General features: G+C 50.2%; 2 long non-coding RNA genes across 2 annotated transcripts; one reads left to right on the plus strand and one right to left on the minus strand.

Moving 5' to 3' along the window:
- The first annotated feature begins 11,186 nt into the window (after positions 1-11,186).
- LOC140847140 (uncharacterized) lies at positions 11,187-14,047 on the plus strand. Its single transcript, XR_012126824.1, has 2 exons — positions 11,187-12,261; positions 12,643-14,047. It is a non-coding gene; the product is annotated as an uncharacterized lncRNA (long non-coding RNA).
- Positions 12,612-16,068, minus strand: LOC140847142 (uncharacterized). The gene is made up of 4 exons (XR_012126826.1): positions 15,933-16,068; positions 14,689-14,993; positions 14,100-14,257; positions 12,612-12,741 (listed from the first exon to the last, which is right to left on the minus strand). It is a non-coding gene; the product is annotated as an uncharacterized lncRNA (long non-coding RNA).
- Between the last annotated feature and the right edge of the window lie 112 nt (positions 16,069-16,180).

The raw sequence follows: 16,180 nt of genomic DNA on the forward strand, positions 1-16,180 counted from the left end.
CGCGCCGCAGGGTCTGTCACTGCGGGCCGCCCCCCGACGGAGCCGCCCGGGCCATGCCGCCGCAGCCGCGCCTGGGCCGGCCGGCCGTTGCCGGGTGGAGGCCGCGGACAGGCGCGTCGCACGGGCTGGCGGGCGGCGGAGCGCGCAGGGACACACAGCGGCGAAGCGGCTGTGGCGGAGGGATCTGCGCCGGCACTCGCGCGGCCTCGCGCTCCCCACTCGCCGCGCCGCGGACGGATCCGGGCAGAGCGCGCTGCGTTCGCTGCTGACGGGCGCCGGGACGAGGCGCAAGTGGGCGGGGTGGCTGCCTCTCGCGACAGCCCGGCCGGCAGGGTCCGCCCCCTCCGCTGATTGGCTCGGCCTTCGCCTTCTCGGCCCGTGATTGTTCCGAGCCCCCATCCGATTCGCCCCCGCCTCGGTCACGCCTCTCAGAAGCTGTCGATCACGCTGGAGCCGCCCTGCCCCGCCCCACGGCGGCTGGCAAGCCAGCGCGGTGGAAAACCCGGGGCGGATTTCTGGCTGCTTTTGTTCCCACAGCTTTGCGTGGAGCATTGTCTGAGGCGACAGTCGGGCGTCCGGCCTTCCTGTTTTATTCTTGGACGTAAGAACAGGGGGCAACGCGTCTTCCAAAAGCTGCTGAGGGGACTCGGGAGCCCCAAACCGACCCCCGGCCTGGCCTCGGCAAGCTGTGTGACCTTGGCCCAGTGGCTCGGCCTCTCTGGGCCCTGGCACTCCCGGAGGGGAGGGGGCCGTGAGCGCGCAGAGGGCCGCGCCCGCGTCTCTTAGGCGGCCGGCTCGCCTCGCGCCGTGAGGAGCCTCGAGCGTCTCTTCAGCAAAGGCTTGCGCGCCCGCGGGGCTCGGAGCGGGCGGGCCGAGCCGGGAGAGCTGCCCCCGCCGCCCCGAACCCCCCCGCCTGCGGGCCGAGTCGCACGTGCACAGGCGCGACGCCGAGGCCGGGGCCCCTCAGCCCGCCGCCCGGGGACCTGGTCCGGCGCTGGGCGGCGGGTGGAGCCCACGCCGGCCTGAGCAGCACACCATAGAGTCCCTGAAACCACGAGTGGACCTCGTCGGGGCCTGGGCCAAAGGCCGACACGCTCCCCAACGACGGCCTCCCGCCCCGGGACGTCAGAGCTGAGCAGACGCCGCAGAGCAGAGCCGGGGGTGGGGAGAGAGGAGGGCGGCGGCCCAGCCCCGACGCCCCTGGGCTCCCGCGCGAGCTGGGCCCGCGGAGCCGGGAGCCGGCATCCAGGCAGAGGCAGGGCAGCTCCCCGCGGCGTGAGATCCCGGGGGGCCCAGGGGGGACACGCCGATTTCCGGGAGTGATTGGATTAAGCCTTGTTCTCGGACCTCGCGTTTTCCAGTGATTCCGAGAAGCAGCCACATTCCAAAATCCGCAATAGGAGGAAGTGAAAGAACGTGAAAACCTGGACGGCCCAACACCTTGGCCTTCGAGTGCTAAGGTCGCCGCAGCGGAAAAGATCTTGGGGCCTGATCTGGCGGGGGGCTCTTGGAGTCCGGCCCCGCCTCGCTGTGAAACCCACCAGCCCCCGTGCCAGGGCGCCTGGATCCCAGGCCGCGCTCGGACCGGCCGTGTGACTGACCGCCCACCCAGCCCCGCTGGGCCTCAGGTTCCTCCTCCGTGGCGGAGCCACGGTCCCCGCCTCCCAGCTGGCAGTGGAGGTCAGACGTGCCAACAGGAGCCCTCAGTCGCTGGGGCAGGTAACCGGATCGAGGTCCCGCAGCTCCGGCCCACCTTCTTGCCACCTGTCGCTATGCTGTTTGCTATTTAATGTCTGCTTTGGGCTGAATAGTGACCCCAGGTCATGTCCACTCAGAACCTCAGAATGTGACCTTACTTGGAAAGAGGGTCTTGCAGCTGTAATTCAGGTAAGAATCAAGATGAGAACGTGGATGAAGGTGGGTCTCAGTGAGAGTGTCCTTATGACAGAAAAGAACGGAGACTCGGGGAAAAGGCCTTTGGAAGACAGATTCGGAGCCAGAGAACCCTGAGAGCCGCCAGGAGCCGGAGGAGGGAGTGAGCATGGCCCTGTGGCACCTTGACTTTGGACTTCTGGCCTCCAGGAAGACAGTTCTGTCTTGGTAAGCCCCACCGTTTGTGGTCATTTGTTATGGCCACCACGAGGCACTCCTGCGGTGTCATTCCCCCTCAACTCCAGTCTTGCTCAGTTTAATTCAACTCAACAGATGCTAAATCCCCACCCTGCAGGACCAGACCCTGCTAAGGGTCTGAAGGTCTCTAAGGAGAGTGAGACCCAGCCCCTCGACTTGAAGGACGGACGGCCTGGACTCCCTGTTCTGAAGTAGGTGGGTCACCTGTCCGTGGGAGCCAGTCTCTTTTGCACCCTGTTCCCCAGGAAGCAGCCAGGAGCCCCCTTGGAGAAGGTGGACAGTGATGTCCCCCTGGACATTGTCTCTCCTGCCCAAGCCATGAGCCATGGCTTTCTCGGGCCGGCTGGTTCCTGCTCTGCCTCCCACCGAGGGCTTCCCTTGGACGGCCTCCGACTCGGGCTGTTTGAACCTTCTCACTTTCCCTTTTTCTGCAAAAGGTGACCCCTGGCTTCATGCGGGACTTGAGCATTTCTCCACCTCTGCTTTGACGTGGGCTGCTCCGTCTCCTACACAGAGGAAGGGCTGGGGGTCCGTGGGAGGAGGCTGGGGAGGGGGGCACAGGTGAGGCCGTGTGGTGGGGCATTCCTCCCCGTGACTGAAGTGAGGCTACAGACAGAAGGAGGAGGGGCCGTGTGTTCAGACAGGCACAGAGTGGGACAGCAGGTTCACTCGCTCCTGCAGGCCGCACCTGCCACATGCCTACCTCGGGGCTAGGGGCTGACGGTGCAGTGGGCCCTGCCCTTGAGGAGCTCACAGTCTAGGCTGGGACAGTATGTCTGTCTACATTTTCAACAGGCCTGGAATTGAGCATAAATTAATACTATTTTTGAGAAAGAGATTTGTAGTACACCCCAAATTCCTCAAACACATGATTTTGCAGTGAAGATATGATGTGCCTGAGATTACTTTTGTGTGAATTAGTGATACTGATGAAATCACAGCACTGCACCGTGACCAGGCTGAGGCGGGAGATGGGCCACCTGGACTCCAAGCCCAGCGCGCTGCCCCCACGCTATCGCCTTGCTTCTCCTTTCTGATTCAGGCTCCTCCCAAGAGGAGAAGCCTGGAGGCCAGGCTGTTGTCAGGAGAATGGAAACAGAGAATTAGGATGGAGACTCCCATGAAGACAAAGCCCCTTAAGAAGTCAGGGCTGCAGGTGCACACTGGGTCTACGGGGCTCCACCGCCATTGTCCCCGGGGCTGTTTGGCCAGGGTGTGGGTAGTCTCCAGCTCGATGTGCATCTTGAGCTTCATTTCTCCTTTGTCCTAGACCCTGCTTTCCTATGAACTAAGAAAGCAGAGGGACCCCAAACCCCAATGTGCAGTCCTTAAGAAGTGGGTCCCTGATCTTACAGAGATCCTTTCTCGGTGCCTAGAGATCAGTACAACCCCTCGTTAGTTGGTCCTGATACTGCTGTCATTGTTCCCGTTCTACAGATGCATAAGGGTCAGTCATGGATCCCAGGGCCATGCAGTTCTAATGTGTTGGAACTAGAATCTGACCTAAGTCAATTGCCCAGATTCTGTCCCTCCGGGAGGAAAGCACAAAGGTGACATGTTGTTTATTCTCTATGTCTTCAAACAAGAGACTCCAGTAGTGTCTGTCACATGCCAGTTTTTTCTAGCCATGACTGCTGACAAAGTCCAGCTAGAGTCATAAATGGGAAGTTGTCCCAAATGACACGCAGCCCTGTTTGTGCATAGCCACCCATTTTCCTTCAGGGCAGACCTGCTGTCCAGGGTGTCTTTGGCCTTGGGCTAGATGCACGGTTTTCCCAGTGGGCTATGATTCAAGGTGCAGACCCCCGACGCCTGACTCCAGTTACCAAGTGAAACTCCTTCTATGTGGGGCCTTGGACCCTGCATTTTGTTAGCATCTCAATGGCCCTGGCACACATCCAAGTCTGAAAGCTCCTCTGGGGTGTAGAGGTCTTGCTCCAGCTTCTAGTGTGCTTCCCTGGATCGAACAGCAGTCGCCACAAAAATAATCAGAATTAAGTCTATATTATAGACCTCCCAATAGACAAGGATCCTCCCTATTTTACAGACAGGGAAATTGAGGCTTTCGGAGGTCACACAGCCAATGGCTCGTGGATTCCCATCATTAAGTTGTACAGCCTTATATCTGTTGTATATTATTTGTTTTTCACATTTCTACATTTCTCACATCACAATAATGATATCCTCTGAAAGCCAACAGTTAATTCACTGATGCTCTCAGTTTTGTGTGTTTTGTTTACCTTTTTATTATGGAAAATTTCAAATTTACCTAAAAGTCAAGAGAATAATGCAGTCCCCATGTCCCTGTTGCCCAGCTTCAACAGAGATGACATTCTGCTGTGTTTCATCTATTTCTCCCACTCCACCCTGACATACATACATTTTCTGGAGTATATAGTAATACTATTTTTTTATTATTAATAATAATTTATCCACAAATTTTAAATATATGACATACAAATATTTTATATATAAACTTTATAATATATACTTGACTGTATTGTTCTGTTTGATTATTGAGTTAGTACATGCCCCTTGTAAGGAGACTATATCTCACTGATAAAATGTAAATTATGTAAATGTGAATCATGTAAAATTCACAAATATTCTCACTCTTCAACCATAACCATTAATATTTTAAAATGCATCCTCCTAGACACTTTTATATTCATATGTATTTGTGCACACCTATTTTTACAAAAATGGTATTCCCCACAAAAATAACACTGTACTCCACATTGTGTGACCTGTTTTTTTCCCCTTAACATACCCCAGGTGTCTAGCCATATTATGGGCCCTCTGCTAAATCATGGTTTTCTCAAGAGCACCCAGAATCTTGTTTGGCAGTACCACAATCTCAACTGATCCCCTATTGTTGGATATATGCTCTGCTGATTTTCAAAGGGCAGCTCTGCTTACCCTGGACTTTGCTCCAGGCTGAAACCCGATCTCCCTCTCTAGATCGAGAGGGTTTCCAAGAAGTATGAGGCGAGGATAAAGATGGAGAAACTGGATTGCTTCCCAGTGCCGTCCCAATCAAGTCTTCAGTGCTTGGTTCAAAGTCTCTAGCATAAGGCACACCCAGACTTGAGTGTGGGTGAAAAATACATCCCAAAGGCAGATAGCATATTGTTTAGGTGACAAGGTATAACTCTAAAATATGGAAGGTTTCTTTCTAAACAAACATACCACAGCTCACCCAAGCCAGTATCTCTTCCTCTTGAGAGTGGTCACCCTAGAAGGTGATACTCTTTCTGTGCAATAAGACAGTGACTGCTTGAAAACACATCCATGAACTCTTTTAAAATTGTCTCCAGAGTCCAGTGTAAACAATTTTTGGATATGCTATAGGTTGGAGAGTCTTCACGGCTCAAGGTGGACTGATATCTGGAAATAGCCTGTGCTCACCAAATAAACTGCAAACAGCAGAATCTACAATGTCTGGTTTGAGCAGAAACAGATTTATTAAATTATAACAGGGAGCTCAGAGTCTGGCAGGGTCAGAGAACCAGTATGGATACCACTTTTGTATCTGTTTAAAAATGAACTGCCTATTCATGTTTTTTGCCCATTTTTCTATCAGATTTTGGGTCTTTGTTTCTGCCAGTTTTCAAGTTTATTTTTAATATATTAGAGATAGTAGTCCTTTGTCTGCGATTTATGTTAGAAATCTCTCCCAGTTTGTCACTTGCCTTTGACTTCACTTATGGTGTTTTTGCCTTGAGAAAGTTTTTTTTTCTTTAATTTCTATGTAGTTCAATTTATTGATCTCGTCTATGATTGCATCTGGATTTTGAGTTGTGGTTAGAAAACTTTCCCCTACACCCAGGCTTTAAAGAAATTAACCCATGTTTTCTTCTATTACATAGATAGTTTCATATTTTTTACATTCCTGCTCCATCTGGAGTTTATTCTTATGTATAGTATGAGGTATTTGCTTTTGAAACCCAGTTTTATTAAATGTATTAATTAATCTAGGGTTTGCAAATTAAAATGCTTTAAAGAGCCAGACAGAACATAAATGAGACATGGTACATGGTGTTGTAAAATAGGGAGTGGTGATGTCTTTGGCCAACCAGAGATTAAATTTAAAAACATCCACATAGTGGGTGTATTAGTTTCCTAGGGCTGTCATAAATTATTACAAACCTGGTGGCTTAAAACAGAAGTTTACTCTCACAGCTCTGGAAGCCAGAAGTTTGCAATCAAGGTGTGAGCAGGGTCAGTTCTTTATGAGGGGTCTGATGAAGACTGTACTGTGCGTGTCTCCCAGCTCCTGGAGGCTGCCGGTGGGCTTTGGTGTCCGTTAGCTCATAGCCTCATCACTCCAACCTCTGCCTCGATCTTCATGTGGCCTGCTCCTCTCTGCATCTGTGTGCCAACTGCCCTCTTCCATACGGGTACCTGTCATTGGATTTAGGGGCCACCCTATCCTGTGTGGCCTCATTTAAAATGATTAAATCTGCCAAGACCCTATTTACAAATAAGGTCCCATTCATAGGTTCCAGGTAGATGTGAATTTTGAAGGGACCCTATTCAACCCAATGCAGTGAGGGAACAGAAGGCTTGTCTGGAGCACTGGAGTCTGCATGGTGGGAGCTCAGGGACCCCTCCCCCCAAGATATGTTGCGGTTGGGACCACCTGCCTGGTGATGAAGAATCTGCTGTGTTGGGAAACTCATTACACTTCACTCTGAGAATCGGTTTTGGAAAGCGTTGACAGCTTGTCACTTCAAAATGTCCTGACGGAAGAAGAAACCCAGTAGCCAACTCTCCTCAGTCTGAGCTGAAAGATGGCCCATCCCACAGCCCTACAGAAAACAGGCCTGCTCAGTATGAATATCTGGGTCTCCTTGGAGGACCAGATGCCATTGAATTCCAACAAATTCTTCTGTGCCAAAAGAGGGCCCATTTTGTGGTGCCATTCCTGTCCAGAGAGCCAGAGGAGAGGCCTTAGCATCTAATCTACCTGTAAGACCTTCCAGGGTAAGCAGAATTCTCAGGATGGCCCCACAGGCTCCCCAGCCCCACGTGAGCCAACCACTGATCTAGGTGCTGTGTGAAGAGAGTTTGCAGTTGTGAAGTTCCAGCTCAGGTGACCTTAAGACAGAGATGACCTGGGTGAATCTGACCCAATCAGGTAAACAATTTTAAAGCAGAGAGTTTCCTGTGGCTGGTGGCAGAAGGCAACATCAGTGATAGTAGAAGGGTCAGAGGATATTTCATGATGTTGTTGCTTTGAAGACAGGGCCCTGAGGGAAGGAATGTGGGTAGCTTCCAGGCATAAAGTGGCAGTCTACAGCCAGCAAGGACCTACAGCCTCAAGCAGGTGGATTCTACCACAGCCTGATTGCACTGGGAAGTAGATTCTCCTGCAGATAAGAACCCAGACACCAACACCTTAATGTCTGCCTGTGAGTTCCTGAGTGGAGAACCCAGTCAAGCCTGTTCAGGTTTCTGGCCTGTGGAACTATCAGATAACAAATGGATGTTGTTTTAAGCCACTAAGTTTGTGCTAACTTGCAATGCAGCAAAAATGAACACACCTCTGCTCTTAGTGATAGTCTTGGAGTGGGGGCACTAAATACGACCAGGGTAACAGTGAGTTTTGGGGTAGGCAGTTCCCGTCCTTTCTCCCACCTCACCTTCGTGTATTCAGCTGGTCCATCCCCGAGAACTTCTGGTGCTGCTCAAGATACACAGATATCAAAATGAACCGTGGCTTCAGAGGTTAATGAAAATCAGACACATGTGTCCTCTTAGGGTTGAGCAGTTCCTCAAGACCAGGGAACCAGGTGGGTCCAACCACATTTTCTCCTGGTGTTTTATGCATTCCTAGAGGAGGAATCTTGGTAAAGTTCCTTAACACAATTTTCCTGTTGGAGTAACATCCCAGAAAATTGTGCCTCCCCAACCCATATACCGAAAAAGAAGTGAGTTGCCGGCTTCTTGTACATCATAGCTCTAGATACTCCTAGTGCTGGGCATGTTACCTTCCACCTCGTCGTCGGAGTCGAGCTGGTCAGTGTGAACCACTTGGTGTGTAGCAGTGCTAATAGATGTTGGGCTTTGTGACCCTCAGGTATAAGGCCTATGCACTCCACCCATCTCTGCAGTTAAGCTGCGTGGCTCAGGCAGATCTCCCCAGCACAGTTTCCTCATCCCATCACAGAGCTGAGGACTGGAGAAGTGACATTCGAAGCTTTGGCTAAACACAAGTGTCCCCTGGGACGGTTAACTGCAGCCAGTTCTAGGCCAGGAGGGGAGCCGAGCCCCTGCCTGAACAGTTGACCCCTGGCCCCTGGAAGGTGAGCCCTGAACATTGAGGAGGCAGGTGGATGGCAGGTACCAGGTATTAGGAGGGAGGAAAGGCTGGTGCCAAGCAGGGCAGCTTAGGGGTTTAAGCCGTTCCGTCTCTGGCAGGCTCCGGGACCCGTGGGTCTGGGGAAACCCTCGTGTAGGAGGAGCGGCAAACAGCCCCTGCAGCAGAGCGCTTTGGAGGGCTTCCAGGGAGGGAGTATGAGGAAAGAGAAGGGGGGTGGGGAAGCCCCCACCAAGGCAAGACTGACCAAGGCCCTGGGGGCAGGGGTGAGGGCTGGGGGTCTGATCTTGGAGGAAGATGTCTTCATCCTCTAAAGGGAGCAGGCCTGGTCCTTCACCCTCTCCCCCGATGAAGACAGCAGGCTGACATGATCCTCGTTAGGGATTGAATTGTGTCCCCAAAAAAGGTGTTCAAGAACGTACACTCAAGTTTATGCATTTTATTGTATGTACCTCAACTTTTTTAAAAAGATACAATAAAAAGAAGAAACAAAGGACTCCAAAAAGATGTGTTGTAGTCCTGACCTCCAGTGCCTATGAACATGACCTTATTTGGAAATAGGGCTAGTACAGATATTATGAGGTTGAAGCAAGATCTTTAGTGTGGGTCCTAATCCAGCAGGGCTCTTGTCATAAGGAGACCCACAGGAAGAGACCCTGTGAGGACAGAGGTAGAGGTTGGAGGGATGTAGCCAGGAGCCAAGGATGCCTGGAGCCTTCAGAAGAAGCATGGCCCTGCCCACACCTGGAATTTTGGATTTCTGGCCTCCAGAGCTGTGAGGGAACCCATTTCTGTTTTAAGAAGCACCTGCCATTGCCAAAGCAATCCTGACAAGGAAGAATAAAGCAGGCAGAATTAGATTCCCTGATTTCAAGCTCTACTACAAAGCCACAGTAATCAAGACAATTTGGTACTGGCACAAGAACAGACCCATAGACCAGTGGAACAGAATAGAGAGTTCAGATATAAACTCAAGCATATATGGTTAATTAATATATGATAAGGAGCCATGGATATACAATGGGGAAATGACAGCCTCTTCAACAGCTGGTGTTGGCAAAACTAGACAGCTACATGCAAGACAGTGAAACTAGATCATTGTCTAAGCCTGTACATGAAAGTAAACTCAAAATGGATCAAAGACCTGAATGTAAATCATGAAACCATAAAACTCATAGAAAAAAATATAGGCAAAAATCTCTTGGACATAAACATGAGCAACTTCTTCATGAACATATCTCCCCGGGCAAGAGAAACAAAAACAAAAATGAACAAATGGGACTATATCAAGCTGAAAAGCTTCTGTACAGCAAAGGATACTATCAGCACAACAAAAAGACATCCTACAGTGTGGGAGAGTATATTCATAAATGCCATATCTTATAAGGGGTTGACATCCAAATTAGATAAAAAGCTCACATACCTCAACAAACAAAGAGCAAATAATCCAATTAAAAAATGGACAGGGAGCTAAACAGACACTTCTCCAGAGAAGAAATTCAGATGGCCAACAGGCACATGAAAAGATGCTCCACATCGCTAATCATCAGAGAAATGCAAATTAAAACCACAGTGAGATATCACCTCACACCAGTAAGGATGGCCAGCATCCAAAAGACAAACAACAAATGTTGGTGAGGATGTGGAGAAAGGGGAACCCTCCTACACTGCTGGTGGGAATGTAAATTAGTTCAACCATTGTGGAAAGCAGTATGGAGGTTCCTCAAAAAACTCAAAATAGAAATACCATTTGACCCAGGAATTCCACTTGTAGGAATTTACCCTAAGAATGCAGCAGCCCAGTTTCAAAAAGACAGATGCACCCATATGTTTATTGCAGCACTATTTACAATAGCCAAGAAATGGAAGCAACCTAAGTGTCCATCAGTAGATGAATGGATAAAGATGTGGTACATATACACAATGGAATATTATTCAGCCTTAAGAAGAAAACAAATCCTACCGGTTGCAACAACATGGATGGAGCTAGAGGGTATTATGCTCAGTGTAATAAGCCAGGCGGAGAAAGACAAGTATCAGATGATTTCACTCATCTGTGGAGTATAAGAACAAAGCAAAAACTGAAGGAACAAAACGGCAGCAGACTCACAGAACCCAAGAATGGACTAACGGTTACCAAAGGGAAAGGGACTGGGGAGGATGGGTGGGAAGGGAGGGATAAGGGGGAAAATGGGGCATTACAATTAGCACACATAATGTAGCAGGGGGACATGGGAAAGGCAGTACATACAGAGAAGACAAGTAATGATTCTGTAGCATCTTACTATGCTGATGGACAGTGACTATAATGGGGTATGGGGGGGCGGACTTAATAATGGGAGGAGTCTAGTAACCATAATGTTTGTTGTTCAAGTAATTGTACATTAATGATATCAAAATTAAAAAACTAAAAAAAAAAAAAAAAAAAAAAAAGAAGCACCTGCCCATTTGTGGTATTGTGTTCCAGCAGCCCCAGGACATTGATCTGGTCTCCAAGGCAAGACTGGGGACAGCCACTCAGTGAATGTGTGATACTGCCATTGAACTACCAAAAAGCCATTCCCAACCTGTTATCTCACCATCTCTGACTATAATGGTTGGAAAACAAAATTTTTACATGCTCAGCTTCCTGGTATCCAAGAGCAACCATGTGATCCACTTCTGGTCAATAAGATGCAAGTAAAAGCCTGCCGAGGGGTTCCTGGAAATCTGCTGCTCTGCTAGGAGGTACACCTCTTTGCCCTCCCCATCATAGCTTCCTTGAACACAGTGTGGCCAACGTGTTGGGTGGCTATGGCTGCATGAGGGAGACTCACCCAGAACCTTTGCCTGCCACCACCCAGTTGCTCACAAAGCTTCTCACATGGGAAAAATAAACCCATAACTATCTGAGTCATTTGGACTCTGCTACCCGCTGCTGAACACATTCCTGGCCGATACTGTGGTCTGCCCACAGGAGCCTCCCCAAACCCATCTTCTCTCTGATGGATCAGAGAAGTTAAGGGCAGGAGCTCCAGAATTCACAGTGAGATTCTAACCCGGCTCTCAGCATCCCCTGCAGTTCACCTCCTCTCCCAGTATCCCTCCTTCATCTGCAAAATGGAGATGAAGATGTCTACTTCCAAGGATGTCTGGAGAATTAGATGCTTAGCAGGTGCTTGGTGGATGCTCAGGAAATGTGTCAGGATTCCTAGGGGATCTTCATTCCTGTGTCCTGATGTAGGTTGGGGCGGGGGCATCCCAGAGAGTCTCAGCACAATAAATGTGACCAGTCAGGGCCAAGGCAAGACCTGCCCCATGTCACCTGGACTTTGAGCAGTTCTCCATGCCAAAGGAGTACCCTTTACCTTAGTGTGTGTGTGTTTAGGTCCTGTGATCAGACGCCTCCCACCCCCGGATTTGGTTTAAGCCATTTCCGAGTTAGAGAACAAGAATGGAATATGTCATCACAATCACTGCCATTTACCCAGGGGGTTCCATGCAGGGGGCACAGAGCGGTAAGTCATTTGCTGAAGGACAGAGAGCAGGTGACAGAAGTAGGCCTTGAGGCTGGCAGGTCACCATGCCTCCTGCCAGCCCTGTGGAGATGAAGGTTTTGGCACCAGAAGCAGGAAGGGCAGGGATGCCAGGGGACAAAGCACTTTCATGCCTCATTGAGCCTTTGTGACATGCTTTGAAATCAATAGATCCTAATCTTCCCCAGGCCAAGGAGATCAGGCCTTGGGAAAGGAGAGCAAGACTAGAACAAAGGTTTCCCCATCCCAAATCCTGCTGCCCTGGGTGGAGATGACAACTTGTGGGAGAGGAGGGTCAGTGTACAGTGAGTCTCTTCAACATGGCTCAGGTGTCTAGGTGCAAACAACGGCCATTGAGACCGACTGGAGGCGCCTTTCTCAGATGAACAGACCGAGGCCCAGTTGCCTCGTGTAGACAGCAAGGACAGACACTGAGTCCTCTCCACTGTGAGGTCCTAATCACGTGTGGGGGTTCCTGACCAAGTAGAGGCCTTTGCCTTTTAACCACAGGGCTCTAATATATATGCATCTGTGTGTGCTTCTGTGCGTGATGCAGAGCGGGCGTGAGCTTAAGATTGTGCTTGAAGAATCGTTCCTGTGGCTGACGTATTTTAAACCACTGGTCCATGTGTCAAACGTGATTCTTGGTGCTGAGACTTGTTTTCTTTTATGCAGGGATAGCAATCCACGAGAGCATCCACGGGCCCATGAGAGCCATCCCTGGCTGTCAGGTACTGTAAGGCTGTGCTGACATGTCCCAGCGGAAGGTCAGTCCTGTCAACACACATACGCTGAAAGCTTAGTTAAACCCTAAGCTCCCTAAGAGCAGAAGCTGAAATTCTTTTTGTCACGTTGGGCTTCCAGCTCTAGATGGCTGTCTTGTACACAAACGGCACTTATTAAATGTTTGCCAGTGGTCACTCTGGTTTCCTAAATAAGCTTTTGCAATGCTTCTCTCAAACAGAAGCATTTTCTTCTGTAAAGATGCCACTGTGCTAATTTTTCCAGTTAGTGGGGGATCTTTTCTATCAATTATGATTTGTCATGTGTAATTATAGTTCTACCCAAGTGATTTTAAAGTGGGTTTTTTTCCCCAAAATATTGCTAATATTTCCTTATAACATAGAGCATTAATTCCAGGATAGGAAAGATTTGAGCGGGAGGAGAATTTGGTGGTCATGTGAGTTAACTTCTTAACTAGCAGATGAAGAAAAGCGGTAAAGGAGCTGTCAGAGATCACCTGGCCAACGCACCTATCAACCCACATTTGGGAACTGATTGTTAATGTGAAAAATAATTGATTTGATTTATACATCTTCAGATTTTTGATCAACTGTGTTTGACCAAATTCTTCTGTGTTACATGTGTGATAACATTTTGCAATAACACATTCTACTCACTATCCATGCACACTTCCGACATTAGGTATGATTTTATCCATGTAACCTACTGACTAGCAGCTCAAAAAGTTGTCCAAAAGTCGTGAGGTAAGAATGCTCCGGACTGGGTTAATTCATCAGCTTGAGGACACCTTTGAGGACCCAAGCTCTTTCTGCCTCTACATTCTGCCCTCCTCAGTGTGTGAGCCTTGACCTCAGTCTAGCTCTCCGCATGCTCACAAGTGGCTGGAACGTCCCTGCTCGCCCTCTGACCCTCCGCTGGGCCCACTGCCATGGGTAACTGAGGATTGGGTGCCTGGGCGACCACCAGCTCCTCCTCCTTCGCTGGACACCCACACAGCACTGCCCGTCACCTGACGGCTGTGGCCCCGTGCTGCACCTCATCCTGAGGGACTGTGCTGGGACCCTCTCCATCCTGGCTGGGTCAGTTAATCGCTAGCGACATCGGGAAGGAGAGAGAGCTGGGAGAGGCCAGGGCGTTGGGGACCTGCGGTCTGGGTCTCCTGTTGGGTGGCCTGAGCGTGCCGCGCCCTCTCTGCTCCTCGGTTTCCTCTGTGTGACGCGTGCCACCTTACGGGGCTGCCATGTGGCCGGGTACCATGTGGAGACGTGTGGCTGGCACCCAAGAGCAGTGGCCAGGAGTGTCTTATCAATGACTAATAAAACCAGAATGAAGTCAAGGCTGCTAAGTGAAACTGTCCAGTTTTTCATATTCCAGTGCTGGTTTCTTACCTGGGGTACCTGGAGCGTGGCCGAGGTGGGCTGCAGTGAAGTGAGCTGATGTCGTAGTAGTCGCCTGACATCTTGGCATATTCCGAGACGGGAGTTTAGATCTTCCTCGGAGGGCAGGCTTCAGAGTCTTGTGAGCTTCCTTTCTTTCTCTGGGGAAACTGGGAAATAAACATTGGATGGTGTTATGTTTTCTCCTGGGCAGACGTGTTAGCTTCCTGTGGCTGCTGTAACAAATTACCTCGAACTCCATAACTTAGACAACATGAATTTATGATCTCACAAGTTCTGGAGGTCAGAAGTCTGAAATGAGTCCTGCAAGTTTAAACATTGAGGTGCAGAAGAGCCTTGAGCCTCCCAGTAGCCAGAAATGTTGGGGGACAGCCATGCATAGAATTCAGGTCCTATGTGCACAGGACATACACAGGGAAACCCCAGTTCCGGTACTTCTCCCCGTCAAGGCTGGGGCAGGTGGGCGGGGGACGAGCACCCTCCCTCCCCCTCCCCCTCCCCTTCCCCTCTCTGGCCCTGGAGAATGAAAGCTGGTGGGGTCATTAGTGACGGCCTCTGAGGGCAGCTGGGCCTCCCTGACCTCTGCGTGCTGTGCATGCAAACGCCTGTGCCCTTTCCTCAAGTGGATGTCCGTAACTTCCACCATCTTCCTCAAGGAGTCCAGCGCGCAAGGGAGGCTGAAACGGGGCGGCAGGGCATCGTTCTGAGCTCAGGCTGGCTTCTGGCTGTGGGACTTTCACTTCACCTTGCTGATCCTCAGCCTTGCTCATCTGGGCAATGGGACCGTCCTGCCCCCTCAGACTGTTGCCATGGCTGCACCGAGTCTAGAGCCTGGAGAAATTTGGCTGCAGGCCGTGATGCTGTTTTGTTTCTTTGGAACGGTTTCTAAGGGTCACGTGGAGAAAAGATTCTCAGCTAAGTTCCAGAAAATGGATACACTCCCCTGCCCCACTGCTTGGAGGGCTCCCAGCTGCCCCTTTGGCCACCTAGTTGAGAAGAAAGGACATTAAGACAGTTTCTCCCTTGAGGAACCCTAAGAGCTCCTTTCAGCAGGACGGGAAGACACCACAAAGGTGCAGGGACCCAGCACAGCATGCGGGGCCACCCGTGCCCTCATCCAGCCTCGGCCCACAGCACCTCTGAGAGGGTCTGAGTCGGCCACACTGGTGGGATCAGCTACTCAACCCAGTCGTGGTCTTTTTACATCCCCAAACACATGGGTTGTTCTGGAGCCCCAACTCCAGCCCTCAGCCCGGAATAGCAAGGTGAGGGGCTCCTCTTCCCAGCCAGAACAGACAGGGGCTGCCGTTAGAGGCCCTCTCACGAAAAGAGCAGGCTCGTGGAGAGGCCGTGTCTGTAATAGTGTTTAGGGCCTCCATTCTGGAATCACGTGGACCAGAGTTTGAATCCTGACTCTCCCACTTAATAACTGTGTGGCCTTGGGAAAATTGCTTAATCTGCGGTCTTCTAATCTGCAAAATGGCAATTAGAAGCGTCCCCCTGCTACAGGTAGCCAAGACCAGATGGGGTCACTGCACTAACACATCCAGCCCAGGTAAGTGCTGGTGCCCGGAAAGGGGGCCATGAGGGGCAGATCTCATTCCTCTGGTCAGAAAACACGGAGAAATTCCAGAAGAAAACCAGAAGCACTCATAGCCTCATGCTCTGGAGGGACATACTGCTAGCTCTTTGTTCTGGTTCCTACCAGTCTTTTTTCTAGTGTGTATATATCATAGACTCAGTTCACTATTAAATGAGTACAGCTTACATGTGTGTATATATGCTAGTTTTTCTTATTACCAGGCATGATGTTGCATAACCTACCTTCTTTAAACTTAAAAATGTACTAAGAATACTTCTGCCAAATGACTACATTTTGCCACAGTGCATATTTTTCCACACTTTAACTGGTGTGTTTTAGAATCATTGTCAAAAGCAACGTGCGACTATTCTTTTCTCTTTCCTTTTCCCCAAAGGGGGTTATGAAATGGGCAGTGCCAATAACAAATGATGATGTCTCACACTGAGAGAGACATGACAGCCCAGAAGATGCTTCTAAAAGGCCACATAGA

Source organism: Manis javanica, chromosome 17, assembly GCF_040802235.1.
Source record: "Manis javanica isolate MJ-LG chromosome 17, MJ_LKY, whole genome shotgun sequence".
NCBI lineage: Eukaryota > Metazoa > Chordata > Mammalia > Pholidota > Manidae > Manis > Manis javanica.